General features: G+C 42.3%; 1 long non-coding RNA gene and 7 other non-coding genes across 8 annotated transcripts; all 8 read left to right on the plus strand.

Annotated features, from left to right (window-relative positions):
* Positions 1 to 1,519: 1,519 nt before the first annotated feature.
* LOC138362562 (U2 spliceosomal RNA) lies at positions 1,520 to 1,712 on the plus strand. Its single transcript, XR_011227772.1, has one exon. It is a non-coding gene; the product is annotated as a U2 spliceosomal RNA (small nuclear RNA).
* Positions 1,713 to 1,822: 110 nt separating this feature from the next.
* On the plus strand, positions 1,823 to 12,980 carry LOC138362561 (uncharacterized). The gene is made up of 5 exons (XR_011227771.1): positions 1,823 to 1,994; positions 4,561 to 4,738; positions 7,302 to 7,479; positions 10,035 to 10,212; positions 12,790 to 12,980. It is a non-coding gene; the product is annotated as an uncharacterized lncRNA (long non-coding RNA).
* On the plus strand, positions 4,264 to 4,456 carry LOC138362565 (U2 spliceosomal RNA). The gene has a single exon (XR_011227775.1). It is a non-coding gene; the product is annotated as a U2 spliceosomal RNA (small nuclear RNA).
* On the plus strand, positions 7,005 to 7,197 carry LOC138362566 (U2 spliceosomal RNA). The gene has a single exon (XR_011227776.1). It is a non-coding gene; the product is annotated as a U2 spliceosomal RNA (small nuclear RNA).
* LOC138362567 (U2 spliceosomal RNA) lies at positions 9,738 to 9,930 on the plus strand. The gene has a single exon (XR_011227777.1). It is a non-coding gene; the product is annotated as a U2 spliceosomal RNA (small nuclear RNA).
* Positions 12,493 to 12,685, plus strand: LOC138362568 (U2 spliceosomal RNA). The gene has a single exon (XR_011227778.1). It is a non-coding gene; the product is annotated as a U2 spliceosomal RNA (small nuclear RNA).
* Positions 12,981 to 15,268: 2,288 nt separating the features above from the next.
* Positions 15,269 to 15,461, plus strand: LOC138362563 (U2 spliceosomal RNA). The gene has a single exon (XR_011227773.1). It is a non-coding gene; the product is annotated as a U2 spliceosomal RNA (small nuclear RNA).
* A 2,573-nt stretch (positions 15,462 to 18,034) lies between these two features.
* On the plus strand, positions 18,035 to 18,227 carry LOC138362564 (U2 spliceosomal RNA). Its single transcript, XR_011227774.1, has one exon. It is a non-coding gene; the product is annotated as a U2 spliceosomal RNA (small nuclear RNA).
* The last annotated feature ends 903 nt before the right edge of the window (positions 18,228 to 19,130 follow it).

Consider the following 19,130-nt stretch of genomic DNA (forward strand, 5'->3'; position numbering starts at 1 on the left):
AAGCTTACAAATCATTTACCTATACACCACTCAATTTAATACTTCAATCGAGCATCGATGCACATTCACCTGTAATATATACGTCAATGAAACCCAGAACCCACCCAAGTTCAAGCGCACCTGCACTCTCACCCCTCTCCATTTGAATGCTAGTTTCCTATTTAGATTTCAAATGCTTCATTCACCCCTCTAAACACCACCGACGTATATTTACATTCTTTATTTAGGCAATGTATGCAGGCACACATTCATTCACGTAAAATAACGAATAAAATTGATATAGAATCTACTATAATTTGCAAAGCGACCAACCACCAAATGTCATTGTGAAAGCTAGTTTCGTAATTAGCTTTGCAATACTTCATTTACCTCCCTAAACACCAACAATGACCGAGTATTTGTATACTCGGTAAAAGCGATGGATGGATTCCTTACACATTCACATATATTAAGCAATGAATTTGCTATAGTACCTACAGTACTCAGACTTCTCGAATTACTTACATCTTCTTATATCTTAACTTTGTTGTTCATTCAACAACAGAGTCGTTTTCCAGGGAATCCCGTTATGTTAGATGATGCATCGCTCGCCTCGCCTCGCATGGCATCGAATCGCATGTCATTGCATCGCATCGCATCGCATCGCATTGAACTGCATGGTATTGAATCACAAGGCATTGAATGGCATGGCATGGCATCACGTCACGTCTCTCGTCTCTCGTCTCTCGTCTCTCGTCTCTCGTCTCTAGTCTCTAGTCTCTAGTCTCTCGTCTCTCGTCTCTCGTCTCTCGTCTCTCGTCTCTCGTCTCTCGTCTCTCGTCTCTCGTCTCTCGTCTCTCGTCTCTCGTCTCTCGCCTCTCGCTCTCGCCTCTCGCCTCTCGCCTCTCGCCTCTCGCCTCTAGCCTCTAGCCTCTCGCCTCTCGCCACCCAGCCCTGCCTCGCTTCGCCTCGTCTCCGGTTTGTGAAAACGATGTATCAAGCAAAGTGTTAGATGTGAAAAAGTCGTGATATATATACAAAAATGGAATAGTTGGCGCGTAATAGTGCTGTTCGTTTTCTGTTATGGTATCAGAGAGAGAACGTCTCCTATTTATATTTTTTGACGAGCGTTGCGTTGGCGTAACAGGCCCCTTGCACTTTTAATTCGTTATTGTACTTTTCAAAAGCTGTAGCTACCTTAAGACACATGACAAATGGAGGTTTATGTATTAGAGTTAAGCGCTATACTCCCTGGCCAGGAGCGAATTCGTGAAACGCCACGCGAGTCTGTTTACCACTTTGCCGCCAGTTACATATTCACTACTCATGAATGAAACCATGTAATATCATGAATTTGCATATATATATAAATTCATTGATCAGGTAAGAAATGGTTAAAGCCTTTACTGCATGGCGTTTATATGTATGCTTGAATTCGAATAGTACTCAACGATAATCACATGCCCTTTTGCAATTGAAACTCGCTACGTGGTTTCTAGCCGCAATTGTTGCCTGGTGTTGCAGAGCAACCATGCATCCTATCGCTTCTCGGCCTTTTGGCTAAGATCAAAGTGTAGTATCTGTTCTTATCAGCTTAATATCTGATACGATCCCCATGTGGGATCCTCGATATTAAACTGATTTTTGCAACATGGCGAAGTGCTAGGAGCTTGCTCCACCTTTGCCGCGGATCGGCCCGGTATTGCAGTACCTCTGGGATCGGTCCACTCCCTTCGGGGAGACCAAAAACAACCCTATCAACTAGTCAAAATCAAGTAGGAGACGATTATGTTAATTGGTTATGTACATTAATGAATCGTGTTAATTTGAATTGCAGTAATTACTTCACACCAGCCAACATCGTATGAGGAAAAAGCCTTGGAACGAGCAGCAGAAGTGAGTCAGTCGAGTCCGGGTTTGATGGGTCGAAGCTGAACAACTGCAACGAGTTAGAGGGAAGGAAGGAAGGAAGGAAGGAAGGAAGGAAGGAAGGAAGGAGAAAGAAGGAGAGTGAGGTGAGTAATATCATTTAATAACTTTAGATTAAAGATTATGTGCGAGCAAAGAAATACGATGGTTGGTGTGGAAGGAAAGAAGTTGATTTTATGAATGGGGGGGGGGTTGCCAGTTAGTGCAATATTAATTGATTTTGTTTGTTTTCTGAGATAGGTTATATAGGGTGAAGTTTTTCTCTATTTATATAAGTGTGGAAACTGGTTTAGATAGCTTAGTGGTTTGTTATGAAAAGGCTGGTAGAGATGGGTTGAATAGTGTTAGACTTGTGTCTGCATTTAGTGGAGAACTGGATTTGGTATTTAAATGGCATCTAATATGACGTAGTCATTGTGCAAATAAACTCTAAATCAACGGGTTTACTATGATCGAGAACCTAACTATAATAGTTACCCATTGTTGGCATGCTTCTTTTTTTTACAGAATTACTCACTCTCCCTTGTGAGGGAGGGAGGGAGGGAGGGAGGGAGGAGTGTGTGTGTATATCACTCGGAATTCCTTAGTCGGCTCTGACGGCGAAATTATATTCATACATACATCAAGATTAGACGTTTATCTATTTAATTTACCATTGCTGGAATGTACCAATGCGTAATAAAGACGAAATTCGACTTGAGATGGAGGGAGGTGTTGCTTTGGTGTGGTTTTACACGGCAACTCAACGATCGTTTGCCACTTCCACGCTTGCCAGCCGGCCAGCCACTAGCCTCAAAGTGAATTCCAGTGTCTTGATTAGCTTTACAATCCATCATTTACCTCAATACACACTAACAATGTGTATTTATATACTTCAATCGAGCATTCGATGCACACATTCACCTGTAATATATACGTCAATGAAACCCAGAACCCACCCAAGTTCAAGCGCACCTGCACTCTCACCCCTCTCCATTTGAATGCTAGTTTCCTATTTAGATTTCAAATGCTTCATTCACCCCTCTAAACACCACCGACGTATATTTACATTCTTTATTTAGGCAATGTATGCAGGCACACATTCATTCACGTAAAATAACGAATAAAATTGATATAGAATCTACTATAATTTGCAAAGCGACCAACCACCAAATGTCATTGTGAAAGCTAGTTTCGTAATTAGCTTTGCAATACTTCATTTACCTCCCTAAACACCAACAATGACCGAGTATTTGTATACTCGGTAAAAGCGATGGATGGATTCCTTACACATTCACATATATTAAGCAATGAATTTGCTATAGTACCTACAGTACTCAGACTTCTCGAATTACTTACATCTTCTTATATCTTAACTTTGTTGTTCATTCAACAACAGAGTCGTTTTCCAGGGAATCCCGTTATGTTAGATGATGCATCGCCTCGCCTCGCATGGCATCGAATCGCATGTCATTGCATCGCATCGCATCGCATCGCATTGAACTGCATGGTATTGAATCACAAGGCATTGAATGGCATGGCATGGCATGGCATGGTCACGTCTCTCGTCTCTCGTCTCTCGTCTCTCGTCTCTCGTCTCTAGTCTCTAGTCTCTAGTCTCTCGTCTCTCGTCTCTCGTCTCTCGTCTCTCGTCTCTCGTCTCTCGTCTCTCGTCTCTCGTCTCTCGTCTCTCGTCTCTCGTCTCTCGTCTCTCGCCTCTCTTCGCCTCTCGCCTCTCGCCTCTCGCCTCTCGCCTCTAGCCTCTAGCCTCTAGCCTCTCGCCACCCAGCCCTGCCTCGCTTCGCCTCGTCTCCGGTTTGTGAAAACGATGTATCAAGCAAAGTGTTAGATGTGAAAAAGTCGTGATATATATACAAAAATGGAATAGTTGGCGCGTAATAGTGCTGTTCGTTTTCTGTTATGGTATCAGAGAGAGAACGTCTCCTATTTATATTTTTTGACGAGCGTTGGCGTAACAGGCCCCTTGCACTTTTAATTCGTTATTGTACTTTTCAAAAGCTGTAGCTACCTTAAGACACATGACAAATGGAGGTTTATGTATTAGAGTTAAGCGCTATACTCCCTCCTGCGCAAGGAGCGAATTCGTGAAACGCCACGCGAGTCTGTTTACCACTTTGCCGCCAGTTACATATTCACTACTCATGAATGAAACCATGTAATATCATGAATTTGCATATATATATAAATTCATTGATCAGGTAAGAAATGGTTAAAGCCTTTACTGCATGGCGTTTATATGTATGCTTGAATTCGAATAGTACTCAACGATAATCACATGCCCTTTTGCAATTGAAACTCGCTACGTGGTTTCTAGCCGCAATTGTTGCCTGGTGTTGCAGAGCAACCATGCATCCTATCGCTTCTCGGCCTTTTGGCTAAGATCAAAGTGTAGTATCTGTTCTTATCAGCTTAATATCTGATACGATCCCCATGTGGGATCCTCGATATTAAACTGATTTTTGCAACATGGCGAAGTGCTAGGAGCTTGCTCCACCTTTGCCGCGGATCGGCCCGGTATTGCAGTACCTCTGGGATCGGTCCACTCCCTTCGGGGAGACCAAAAACAACCCTATCAACTAGTCAAAATCAAGTAGGAGACGATTATGTTAATTGGTTATGTACATTAATGAATCGTGTTAATTTGAATTGCAGTAATTACTTCACACCAGCCAACATCGTATGAGGAAAAAGCCTTGGAACGAGCAGCAGAAGTGAGTCAGTCGAGTCCGGGTTTGATGGGTCGAAGCTGAACAACTGCAACGAGTTAGAGGGAAGGAAGGAAGGAAGGAAGGAAGGAAGGAAGGAAGGAAGGAGAAAGAAGGAGAGTGAGGTGAGTAATATCATTTAATAACTTTAGATTAAAGATTATGTGCGAGCAAAGAAATACGATGGTTGGTGTGGAAGGAAAGAAGTTGATTTTATGAATGGGGGGGGGGTTGCCAGTTAGTGCAATATTAATTGATTTTGTTTGTTTTCTGAGATAGGTTATATAGGGTGAAGTTTTTCTCTATTTATATAAGTGTGGAAACTGGTTTAGATAGCTTAGTGGTTTGTTATGAAAAGGCTGGTAGAGATGGGTTGAATAGTGTTAGACTTGTGTCTGCATTTAGTGGAGAACTGGATTTGGTATTTAAATGGCATCTAATATGACGTAGTCATTGTGCAAATAAACTCTAAATCAACGGGTTTACTATGATCGAGAACCTAACTATAATAGTTACCCATTGTTGGCATGCTCTTCTTTTTTTTACAGAATTACTCACTCTCCCTTGTGAGGGAGGGAGGGAGGGAGGGAGGGAGGAGTGTGTGTGTATATCACTCGGAATTCCTTAGTCGGCTCTGACGGCGAAATTATATTCATACATACATCAAGATTAGACGTTTATCTATTTAATTTACCATTGCTGGAATGTACCAATGCGTAATAAAGACGAAATTCGACTTGAGATGGAGGGAGGTGTTGCTTTGGTGTGGTTTTACACGGCAACTCAACGATCGTTTGCCACTTCCACGCTTGCCAGCCGGCCAGCCACTAGCCTCAAAGTGAATTCCAGTGTCTTGATTAGCTTTACAATCCATCATTTACCTCAATACACACTAACAATGTGTATTTATATACTTCAATCGAGCATTCGATGCACACATTCACCTGTAATATATACGTCAATGAAACCCAGAACCCACCCAAGTTCAAGCGCACCTGCACTCTCACCCCTCTCCATTTGAATGCTAGTTTCCTATTTAGATTTCAAATGCTTCATTCACCCCTCTAAACACCACCGACGTATATTTACATTCTTTATTTAGGCAATGTATGCAGGCACACATTCATTCACGTAAAATAACGAATAAAATTGATATAGAATCTACTATAATTTGCAAAGCGACCAACCACCAAATGTCATTGTGAAAGCTAGTTTCGTAATTAGCTTTGCAATACTTCATTTACCTCCCTAAACACCAACAATGACCGAGTATTTGTATACTCGGTAAAAGCGATGGATGGATTCCTTACACATTCACATATATTAAGCAATGAATTTGCTATAGTACCTACAGTACTCAGACTTCTCGAATTACTTACATCTTCTTATATCTTAACTTTGTTGTTCATTCAACAACAGAGTCGTTTTCCAGGGAATCCCGTTATGTTAGATGATGCATCGCCTCGCCTCGCATGGCATCGAATCGCATGTCATTGCATCGCATCGCATCGCATCGCATTGAACTGCATGGTATTGAATCACAAGGCATTGAATGGCATGGCATGGCATCACGTCACGTCTCTCGTCTCTCGTCTCTCGTCTCTCGTCTCTCGTCTCTAGTCTCTAGTCTCTAGTCTCTCGTCTCTCGTCTCTCGTCTCTCGTCTCTCGTCTCTCGTCTCTCGTCTCTCGTCTCTCGTCTCTCGTCTCTCGTCTCTCGTCTCTCGTCTCTCGTCTCTCGCCTCTCGCCTCTCGCCTCTCGCCTCTCGCCTCTCGCCTCTAGCCTCTAGCCTCTCCTCTCGCCACCCAGCCCTGCCTCGCTTCGCCTCGTCTCCGGTTTGTGAAAACGATGTATCAAGCAAAGTGTTAGATGTGAAAAAGTCGTGATATATATACAAAAATGGAATAGTTGGCGCGTAATAGTGCTGTTCGTTTTCTGTTATGGTATCAGAGAGAGAACGTCTCCTATTTATATTTTTTGACGAGCGTTGGCGTAACAGGCCCCTTGCACTTTTAATTCGTTATTGTACTTTTCAAAAGCTGTAGCTACCTTAAGACACATGACAAATGGAGGTTTATGTATTAGAGTTAAGCGCTATACTCCCTGGCCAGGAGCGAATTCGTGAAACGCCACGCGAGTCTGTTTACCACTTTGCCGCCAGTTACATATTCACTACTCATGAATGAAACCATGTAATATCATGAATTTGCATATATATATAAATTCATTGATCAGGTAAGAAATGGTTAAAGCCTTTACTGCATGGCGTTTATATGTATGCTTGAATTCGAATAGTACTCAACGATAATCACATGCCCTTTTGCAATTGAAACTCGCTACGTGGTTTCTAGCCGCAATTGTTGCCTGGTGTTGCAGAGCAACCATGCATCCTATCGCTTCTCGGCCTTTTGGCTAAGATCAAAGTGTAGTATCTGTTCTTATCAGCTTAATATCTGATACGATCCCCATGTGGGATCCTCGATATTAAACTGATTTTTGCAACATGGCGAAGTGCTAGGAGCTTGCTCCACCTTTGCCGCGGATCGGCCCGGTATTGCAGTACCTCTGGGATCGGTCCACTCCCTTCGGGGAGACCAAAAACAACCCTATCAACTAGTCAAAATCAAGTAGGAGACGATTATGTTAATTGGTTATGTACATTAATGAATCGTGTTAATTTGAATTGCAGTAATTACTTCACACCAGCCAACATCGTATGAGGAAAAAGCCTTGGAACGAGCAGCAGAAGTGAGTCAGTCGAGTCCGGGTTTGATGGGTCGAAGCTGAACAACTGCAACGAGTTAGAGGGAAGGAAGGAAGGAAGGAAGGAAGGAAGGAAGGAAGGAAGGAGAAAGAAGGAGAGTGAGGTGAGTAATATCATTTAATAACTTTAGATTAAAGATTATGTGCGAGCAAAGAAATACGATGGTTGGTGTGGAAGGAAAGAAGTTGATTTTATGAATGGGGGGGGGGTTGCCAGTTAGTGCAATATTAATTGATTTTGTTTGTTTTCTGAGATAGGTTATATAGGGTGAAGTTTTTCTCTATTTATATAAGTGTGGAAACTGGTTTAGATAGCTTAGTGGTTTGTTATGAAAAGGCTGGTAGAGATGGGTTGAATAGTGTTAGACTTGTGTCTGCATTTAGTGGAGAACTGGATTTGGTATTTAAATGGCATCTAATATGACGTAGTCATTGTGCAAATAAACTCTAAATCAACGGGTTTACTATGATCGAGAACCTAACTATAATAGTTACCCATTGTTGGCATGCTCTTCTTTTTTTTACAGAATTACTCACTCTCCCTTGTGAGGGAGGGAGGGAGGGAGGGAGGGAGGAGTGTGTGTGTATATCACTCGGAATTCCTTAGTCGGCTCTGACGGCGAAATTATATTCATACATACATCAAGATTAGACGTTTATCTATTTAATTTACCATTGCTGGAATGTACCAATGCGTAATAAAGACGAAATTCGACTTGAGATGGAGGGAGGTGTTGCTTTGGTGTGGTTTTACACGGCAACTCAACGATCGTTTGCCACTTCCACGCTTGCCTGCCAGCCGGCCAGCCACTAGCCTCAAAGTGAATTCCAGTGTCTTGATTAGCTTTACAATCCATCATTTACCTCAATACACACTAACAATGTGTATTTATATACTTCAATCGAGCATTCGATGCACACATTCACCTGTAATATATACGTCAATGAAACCCAGAACCCACCCAAGTTCAAGCGCACCTGCACTCTCACCCCTCTCCATTTGAATGCTAGTTTCCTATTTAGATTTCAAATGCTTCATTCACCCCTCTAAACACCACCGACGTATATTTACATTCTTTATTTAGGCAATGTATGCAGGCACACATTCATTCACGTAAAATAACGAATAAAATTGATATAGAATCTACTATAATTTGCAAAGCGACCAACCACCAAATGTCATTGTGAAAGCTAGTTTCGTAATTAGCTTTGCAATACTTCATTTACCTCCCTAAACACCAACAATGACCGAGTATTTGTATACTCGGTAAAAGCGATGGATGGATTCCTTACACATTCACATATATTAAGCAATGAATTTGCTATAGTACCTACAGTACTCAGACTTCTCGAATTACTTACATCTTCTTATATCTTAACTTTGTTGTTCATTCAACAACAGAGTCGTTTTCCAGGGAATCCCGTTATGTTAGATGATGCATCGCCTCGCCTCGCATGGCATCGAATCGCATGTCATTGCATCATCGCATCGCATTGAACTGCATGGTATTGAATCACAAGGCATTGAATGGCATGGCATGGCATCACGTCACGTCTCTCGTCTCTCGTCTCTCGTCTCTCGTCTCTCGTCTCTAGTCTCTAGTCTCTAGTCTCTCGTCTCTCGTCTCTCGTCTCTCGTCTCTCGTCTCTCGTCTCTCGTCTCTCGTCTCTCGTCTCTCGTCTCTCGTCTCTCGTCTCTCGTCTCTCGTCTCTCGCCTCTCGCCTCTCGCCTCTCGCCTCTCGCCTCTAGCCTCTAGCCTCTCGCCTCTCGCCACCCAGCCCTGCCTCGCTTCGCCTCGTCTCCGGTTTGTGAAAACGATGTATCAAGCAAAGTGTTAGATGTGAAAAAGTCGTGATATATATACAAAAATGGAATAGTTGGCGCGTAATAGTGCTGTTCGTTTTCTGTTATGGTATCAGAGAGAGAACGTCTCCTATTTATATTTTTTGACGAGCGTTGGCGTAACAGGCCCCTTGCACTTTTAATTCGTTATTGTACTTTTCAAAAGCTGTAGCTACCTTAAGACACATGACAAATGGAGGTTTATGTATTAGAGTTAAGCGCTATACTCCCTGGCCAGGAGCGAATTCGTGAAACGCCACGCGAGTCTGTTTACCACTTTGCCGCCAGTTACATATTCACTACTCATGAATGAAACCATGTAATATCATGAATTTGCATATATATATAAATTCATTGATCAGGTAAGAAATGGTTAAAGCCTTTACTGCATGGCGTTTATATGTATGCTTGAATTCGAATAGTACTCAACGATAATCACATGCCCTTTTGCAATTGAAACTCGCTACGTGGTTTCTAGCCGCAATTGTTGCCTGGTGTTGCAGAGCAACCATGCATCCTATCGCTTCTCGGCCTTTTGGCTAAGATCAAAGTGTAGTATCTGTTCTTATCAGCTTAATATCTGATACGATCCCCATGTGGGATCCTCGATATTAAACTGATTTTTGCAACATGGCGAAGTGCTAGGAGCTTGCTCCACCTTTGCCGCGGATCGGCCCGGTATTGCAGTACCTCTGGGATCGGTCCACTCCCTTCGGGGAGACCAAAAACAACCCTATCAACTAGTCAAAATCAAGTAGGAGACGATTATGTTAATTGGTTATGTACATTAATGAATCGTGTTAATTTGAATTGCAGTAATTACTTCACACCAGCCAACATCGTATGAGGAAAAAGCCTTGGAACGAGCAGCAGAAGTGAGTCAGTCGAGTCCGGGTTTGATGGGTCGAAGCTGAACAACTGCAACGAGTTAGAGGGAAGGAAGGAAGGAAGGAAGGAAGGAAGGAAGGAAGGAAGGAGAAAGAAGGAGAGTGAGGTGAGTAATATCATTTAATAACTTTAGATTAAAGATTATGTGCGAGCAAAGAAATACGATGGTTGGTGTGGAAGGAAAGAAGTTGATTTTATGAATGGGGGGGGGGTTGCCAGTTAGTGCAATATTAATTGATTTTGTTTGTTTTCTGAGATAGGTTATATAGGGTGAAGTTTTTCTCTATTTATATAAGTGTGGAAACTGGTTTAGATAGCTTAGTGGTTTGTTATGAAAAGGCTGGTAGAGATGGGTTGAATAGTGTTAGACTTGTGTCTGCATTTAGTGGAGAACTGGATTTGGTATTTAAATGGCATCTAATATGACGTAGTCATTGTGCAAATAAACTCTAAATCAACGGGTTTACTATGATCGAGAACCTAACTATAATAGTTACCCATTGTTGGCATGCTCTTCTTTTTTTTACAGAATTACTCACTCTCCCTTGTGAGGGAGGGAGGGAGGGAGGGAGGAGTGTGTGTGTATATCACTCGGAATTCCTTAGTCGGCTCTGACGGCGAAATTATATTCATACATACATCAAGATTAGACGTTTATCTATTTAATTTACCATTGCTGGAATGTACCAATGCGTAATAAAGACGAAATTCGACTTGAGATGGAGGGAGGTGTTGCTTTGGTGTGGTTTTACACGGCAACTCAACGATCGTTTGCCACTTCCACGCTTGCCAGCCGGCCAGCCACTAGCCTCAAAGTGAATTCCAGTGTCTTGATTAGCTTTACAATCCATCATTTACCTCAATACACACTAACAATGTGTATTTATATACTTCAATCGAGCATTCGATGCACACATTCACCTGTAATATATACGTCAATGAAACCCAGAACCCACCCAAGTTCAAGCGCACCTGCACTCTCACCCCTCTCCATTTGAATGCTAGTTTCCTATTTAGATTTCAAATGCTTCATTCACCCCTCTAAACACCACCGACGTATATTTACATTCTTTATTTAGGCAATGTATGCAGGCACACATTCATTCACGTAAAATAACGAATAAAATTGATATAGAATCTACTATAATTTGCAAAGCGACCAACCACCAAATGTCATTGTGAAAGCTAGTTTCGTAATTAGCTTTGCAATACTTCATTTACCTCCCTAAACACCAACAATGACCGAGTATTTGTATACTCGGTAAAAGCGATGGATGGATTCCTTACACATTCACATATATTAAGCAATGAATTTGCTATAGTACCTACAGTACTCAGACTTCTCGAATTACTTACATCTTCTTATATCTTAACTTTGTTGTTCATTCAACAACAGAGTCGTTTTCCAGGGAATCCCGTTATGTTAGATGATGCATCGCCTCGCCTCGCATGGCATCGAATCGCATGTCATTGCATCGCATCGCATTGAACTGCATGGTATTGAATCACAAGGCATTGAATGGCATGGCATGGCATCACGTCACGTCTCTCGTCTCTCGTCTCTCGTCTCTCGTCTCTCGTCTCTAGTCTCTAGTCTCTCGTCTCTCGTCTCTCGTCTCTCGTCTCTCGTCTCTCGTCTCTCGTCTCTCGTCTCTCGTCTCTCGTCTCTCGTCTCTCGTCTCTCGTCTCTCGTCTCTCGTCTCTCGCCTCTCGCCTCTCGTCTCTCGTCTCTCGTCTCTCGCCCTGCCTCTCGCCTCTCGCCTCTCGCCTCTCGCCTCTAGCCTCTAGCCTCTCGCCACCCAGCCCTGCCTCGCTTCGCCTCGTCTCCGGTTTGTGAAAACGATGTATCAAGCAAAGTGTTAGATGTGAAAAAGTCGTGATATATATACAAAAATGGAATAGTTGGCGCGTAATAGTGCTGTTCGTTTTCTGTTATGGTATCAGAGAGAGAACGTCTCCTATTTATATTTTTTGACGAGCGTTGGCGTAACAGGCCCCTTGCACTTTTAATTCGTTATTGTACTTTTCAAAAGCTGTAGCTACCTTAAGACACATGACAAATGGAGGTTTATGTATTAGAGTTAAGCGCTATACTCCCTGGCCAGGAGCGAATTCGTGAAACGCCACGCGAGTCTGTTTACCACTTTGCCGCCAGTTACATATTCACTACTCATGAATGAAACCATGTAATATCATGAATTTGCATATATATATAAATTCATTGATCAGGTAAGAAATGGTTAAAGCCTTTACTGCATGGCGTTTATATGTATGCTTGAATTCGAATAGTACTCAACGATAATCACATGCCCTTTTGCAATTGAAACTCGCTACGTGGTTTCTAGCCGCAATTGTTGCCTGGTGTTGCAGAGCAACCATGCATCCTATCGCTTCTCGGCCTTTTGGCTAAGATCAAAGTGTAGTATCTGTTCTTATCAGCTTAATATCTGATACGATCCCCATGTGGGATCCTCGATATTAAACTGATTTTTGCAACATGGCGAAGTGCTAGGAGCTTGCTCCACCTTTGCCGCGGATCGGCCCGGTATTGCAGTACCTCTGGGATCGGTCCACTCCCTTCGGGGAGACCAAAAACAACCCTATCAACTAGTCAAAATCAAGTAGGAGACGATTATGTTAATTGGTTATGTACATTAATGAATCGTGTTAATTTGAATTGCAGTAATTACTTCACACCAGCCAACATCGTATGAGGAAAAAGCCTTGGAACGAGCAGCAGAAGTGAGTCAGTCGAGTCCGGGTTTGATGGGTCGAAGCTGAACAACTGCAACGAGTTAGAGGAAGGAAGGAAGGAAGGAAGGAAGGAAGGAAGGAAGGAAGGAAGGAAGGAAGGAAGGAAGGAAGGAGAAAGAAGGAGAGTGAGGTGAGTAATATCATTTAATAACTTTAGATTAAAGATTATGTGCGAGCAAAGAAATACGATGGTTGGTGTGGAAGGAAAGAAGTTGATTTTATGAATGGGGGGTTGCCAGTTAGTGCAATATTAATTGATTTTGTTTGTTTTCTGAGATAGGTTATATAGGGTGAAGTTTTTCTCTATTTATATAAGTGTGGAAACTGGTTTAGATAGCTTAGTGGTTTGTTATGAAAAGGCTGGTAGAGATGGGTTGAATAGTGTTAGACTTGTGTCTGCATTTAGTGGAGAACTGGATTTGGTATTTAAATGGCATCTAATATGACGTAGTCATTGTGCAAATAAACTCTAAATCAACGGGTTTACTATGATCGAGAACCTAACTATAATAGTTACCCATTGTTGGCATGCTCTTCTTTTTTTACAGAATTACTCACTCTCCCTTGTGAGGGAGGGAGGGAGGGAGGGAGGAGTGTGTGTGTATATCACTCGGAATTCCTTAGTCGGCTCTGACGGCGAAATTATATTCATACATACATCAAGATTAGACGTTTATCTATTTAATTTACCATTGCTGGAATGTACCAATGCGTAATAAAGACGAAATTCGACTTGAGATGGAGGGAGGTGTTGCTTTGGTGTGGTTTTACACGGCAACTCAACGATCGTTTGCCACTTCCACGCTTGCCTGCCAGCCGGCCAGCCACTAGCCTCAAAGTGAATTCCAGTGTCTTGATTAGCTTTACAATCCATCATTTACCTCAATACACACTAACAATGTGTATTTATATACTTCAATCGAGCATTCGATGCACACATTCACCTGTAATATATACGTCAATGAAACCCAGAACCCACCCAAGTTCAAGCGCACCTGCACTCTCACCCCTCTCCATTTGAATGCTAGTTTCCTATTTAGATTTCAAATGCTTCATTCACCCCTCTAAACACCACCGACGTATATTTACATTCTTTATTTAGGCAATGTATGCAGGCACACATTCATTCACGTAAAATAACGAATAAAATTGATATAGAATCTACTATAATTTGCAAAGCGACCAACCACCAAATGTCATTGTGAAAGCTAGTTTCGTAATTAGCTTTGCAATACTTCATTTACCTCCCTAAACACCAACAATGAGCGAGTATTTGTATACTCGGTAAAAGCGATGGATGGATTCCTTACACATTCACATATATTAAGCAATGAATTTGCTATAGTACCTACAGTACTCAGACTTCTCGAATTACTTACATCTTCTTATATCTTAACTTTGTTGTTCATTCAACAACAGAGTCGTTTTCCAGGGAATCCCGTTATGTTAGATGATGCATCGCCTCGCCTCGCCTCGCATGGCATCGAATCGCATGTCATTGCATCGCATCGCATTGAACTGCATGGTATTGAATCACAAGGCATTGAATGGCATGGCATGGCATGGCATGGCATGGCATCACGTCACGTCTCTCGTCTCTCGTCTCTCGTCTCTCGTCTCTAGTCTCGTCTCTCGTCTCTCGTCTCTCGTCTCTCGTCTCTCGTCTCTCGTCTCTCGTCTCTCGTCTCTCGTCTCTCGTCTCTCGTCTCTCGTCTCTCGTCTCTCGTCTCTCGTCTCTCGTCTCTCGTCTCTCGTCTCTCGCCTCTCGCCTCTCGCCTCTCGCCTCTCGCCTCTCGCCTCTAGCCTCTAGCCTCTCGCCACCCAGCCCTGCCTCGCTTCGCCTCGTCTCCGGTTTGTGAAAACGATGTATCAAGCAAAGTGTTAGATGTGAAAAAGTCGTGATATATATACAAAAATGGAATAGTTGGCGCGTAATAGTGCTGTTCGTTTTCTGTTATGGTATCAGAGAGAGAACGTCTCCTATTTATATTTTTTGACGAGCGTTGGCGTAACAGGCCCCTTGCACTTTTAATTCGTTATTGTACTTTTCAAAAGCTGTAGCTACCTTAAGACACATGACAAATGGAGGTTTATGTATTAGAGTTAAGCGCTATACTCCCTGGCCAGGAGCGAATTCGTGAAACGCCACGCGAGTCTGTTTACCACTTTGCCGCCAGTTACATATTCACTACTCATGAATGAAACCATGTAATATCATGAATTTGCATATATATATAAATTCATTGATCAGGTAAGAAATGGTTAAAGCCTTTACTGCATGGCGTTTATATGTATGCTTGAATTCGAATAGTACTCAACGATAATCACATGCCCTTTTGCAATTGAAACTCGCTACGTGGTTTCTAGCCGCAATTGTTGCCTGGTGTTGCAGAGCAACCATGCATCCTATCGCTTCTCGGCCTTTTGGCTAAGATCAAAGTGTAGTATCTGTTCTTATCAGCTTAATATCTGATACGATCCCCATGTGGGATCCTCGATATTAAACTGATTTTTGCAACATGGCGAAGTGCTAGGAGCTTGCTCCACCTTTGCCGCGGATCGGCCCGGTATTGCAGTACCTCTGGGATCGGTCCACTCCCTTCGGGGAGACCAAAAACAACCCTATCAACTAGTCAAAATCAAGTAGGAGACGATTATGTTAATTGGTTATGTACATTAATGAATCGTGTTAATTTGAATTGCAGTAATTACTTCACACCAGCCAACATCGTATGAGGAAAAAGCCTTGGAACGAGCAGCAGAAGTGAGTCAGTCGAGTCCGGGTTTGATGGGTCGAAGCTGAACAACTGCAACGAGTTAGAGGGAAGGAAGGAAGGAAGGAAGGAAGGAAGGAAGGAAGGAAGGAAGGAGAAAGAAGGAGAAAGAAGGAGAGTGAGGTGAGTAATATCATTTAATAACTTTAGATTAAAGATTATGTGCGAGCAAAGAAATACGATGGTTGGTGTGGAAGGAAAGAAGTTGATTTTATGAATGGGGGGGGGGTTGCCAGTTAGTGCAATATTAATTGATTTTGTTTGTTTTCTGAGATAGGTTATATAGGGTGAAGTTTTTCTCTATTTATATAAGTGTGGAAACTGGTTTAGATAGCTTAGTGGTTTGTTATGAAAAGGCTGGTAGAGATGGGTTGAATAGTGTTAGACTTGTGTCTGCATTTAGTGGAGAACTGGATTTGGTATTTAAATGGCATCTAATATGACGTAGTCATTGTGCAAATAAACTCTAAATCAACGGGTTTACTATGATCGAGAACCTAACTATAATAGTTACCCATTGTTGGCATGCTCTTCTTTTTTTTACAGAATTACTCACTCTCCCTTGTGAGGGAGGGAGGGAGGGAGGGAGGAGTGTGTGTGTATATCACTCGGAATTCCTTAGTCGGCTCTGACGGCGAAATTATATTCATACATACATCAAGATTAGACGTTTATCTATTTAATTTACCATTGCTGGAATGTACCAATGCGTAATAAAGACGAAATTCGACTTGAGATGGAGGGAGGTGTTGCTTTGGTGTGGTTTTACACGGCAACTCAACGATCGTTTGCCACTTCCACGCTTGCCTGCCAGCCGGCCAGCCACTAGCCTCAAAGTGAATTCCAGTGTCTTGATTAGCTTTACAATCCATCATTTACCTCAATACACACTAACAATGTGTATTTATATACTTCAATCGAGCATTCGATGCACACATTCACCTGTAATATATACGTCAATGAAACCCAGAACCCACCCAAGTTCAAGCGCACCTGCACTCTCACCCCTCTCCATTTGAATGCTAGTTTCCTATTTAGATTTCAAATGCTTCATTCACCCCTCTAAACACCACCGACGTATATTTACATTCTTTATTTAGGCAATGTATGCAGGCACACATTCATTCACGTAAAATAACGAATAAAATTGATATAGAATCTACTATAATTTGCAAAGCGACCAACCACCAAATGTCATTGTGAAAGCTAGTTTCGTAATTAGCTTTGCAATACTTCATTTACCTCCCTAAACACCAACAATGAGCGAGTATTTGTATACTCGGTAAAAGCGATGGATGGATTCCTTACACATTCACATATATTAAGCAATGAATTTGCTATAGTACCTACAGTACTCAGACTTCTCGAATTACTTACATCTTCTTATATCTTAACTTTGTTGTTCATTCAACAACAGAGTCGTTTTCCAGGGAATCCCGTTATGTTAGATGATGCATCGCCTCGCCTCGCCTCGCATGGCATCGAATCGCATGTCATTGCATCGCATCGCATTGAACTGCATGGTATTGAATCACAAGGCATTGAATGGCATGGCATGGCATGGCATGGCATGGCATGGCATCACGTCTCTCGTCTCTCGTCTCTCGTCTCTGTCTCTCGTCTCTAGTCTCTAGTCTCTAGTCTCTCGTCTCTCGTCTCTCGTCTCTCGTCTCTCGTCTCTCGTCTCTCGTCTCTCGTCTCTCGTCTCTCGTCTCTCGTCTCTCGTCTCTCGTCTCTCGTCTCTCGTCTCTCGCCTCTCGCCTCTCGCCTCTCGCCTCTCGCCTCTAGCCTCTAGCCTCTAGCCTCTCGCCACCCAGCCCTGCCTCGCTTCGCCTCGTCTCCGGTTTGTGAAAACGATGTATCAAGCAAAGTGTTAGATGTGAAAAAGTCGTGATATATATACAAAAATGGAATAGTTGGCGCGTAATAGTGCTGTTCGTTTTCTGTTATGGTATCAGAGAGAGAACGTCTCCTATTTATATTTTTTGACGAGCGTTGGCGTAACAGGCCCCTTGCACTTTTAATTCGTTATTGTACTTTTCAAAAGCTGTAGCTACCTTAAGACACATGACAAATGGAGGTTTATGTATTAGAGTTAAGCGCTATACTCCCTGGCCAGGAGCGAATTCGTGAAACGCCACGCGAGTCTGTTTACCACTTTGCCGCCAGTTACATATTCACTACTCATGAATGAAACCATGTAATATCATGAATTTGCATATATATATAAATTCATTGATCAGGTAAGAAATGGTTAAAGCCTTTACTGCATGGCGTTTATATGTATGCTTGAATTCGAATAGTACTCAACGATAATCACATGCCCTTTTGCAATTGAAACTCGCTACGTGGTTTCTAGCCGCAATTGTTGCCTGGTGTTGCAGAGCAACCATGCATCCTATCGCTTCTCGGCCTTTTGGCTAAGATCAAAGTGTAGTATCTGTTCTTATCAGCTTAATATCTGATACGATCCCCATGTGGGATCCTCGATATTAAACTGATTTTTGCAACATGGCGAAGTGCTAGGAGCTTGCTCCACCTTTGCCGCGGATCGGCCCGGTATTGCAGTACCTCTGGGATCGGTCCACTCCCTTCGGGGAGACCAAAAACAACCCTATCAACTAGTCAAAATCAAGTAGGAGACGATTATGTTAATTGGTTATGTACATTAATGAATCGTGTTAATTTGAATTGCAGTAATTACTTCACACCAGCCAACATCGTATGAGGAAAAAGCCTTGGAACGAGCAGCAGAAGTGAGTCAGTCGAGTCCGGGTTTGATGGGTCGAAGCTGAACAACTGCAACGAGTTAGAGGGAAGGAGGAAGGAAGGAAGGAGGAAGGAAGGAAGGAAGGAAGGAAGGAAGGAAGGAAGGAAGGAAGGAAGGAGAAAGAAGGAGAAAGAAGGAGAGTGAGGTGAGTAATATCATTTAATAACTTTAGATTAAAGATTATGTGCGAGCAAAGAAATACGATGGTTGGTGTGGAAGGAAAGAAGTTGATTTTATGAATGGGGGGTTGCCAGTTAATGCAATATTAATTGATTTTGTTTGTTTTCTGAGATAGGTTATATAGGGTGAAGTTTTTCTCTATTTATATAAGTGTGGAAACTGGTTTAGATAGCTTAGTGGTTTGTTATGAAAAGGCTGGTAGAGATGGGTTGAATAGTGTTAGACTTGTGTCTGCATTTAGTGGAGAACTGGATTTGGTATTTAAATGGCATCTAATATGACGTAGTCATTGTGCAAATAAACTCTAAATCAACGGGTTTACTATGATCGAGAACCTAACTATAATAGTTACCCATTGTTGGCATGCTCTTCTTTTTTTTACAGAATTACTCACTCTCCCTTGTGAGTGAGGGAGGGAGGGAGGAGTGTGTGTGTATATCACTCGGAATTCCTTAGTCGGCTCTGACGGCGAAATTATATTCATACATACATCAAGATTAGACGTTTATCTATTAATTTACCATTGCTGGAATGTACCAATGCGTA

This window comes from Procambarus clarkii, unplaced genomic scaffold (genome assembly GCF_040958095.1).
Source record: "Procambarus clarkii isolate CNS0578487 unplaced genomic scaffold, FALCON_Pclarkii_2.0 HiC_scaffold_2021, whole genome shotgun sequence".
Classification (NCBI taxonomy): Eukaryota; Metazoa; Arthropoda; class Malacostraca; order Decapoda; family Cambaridae; genus Procambarus; species Procambarus clarkii.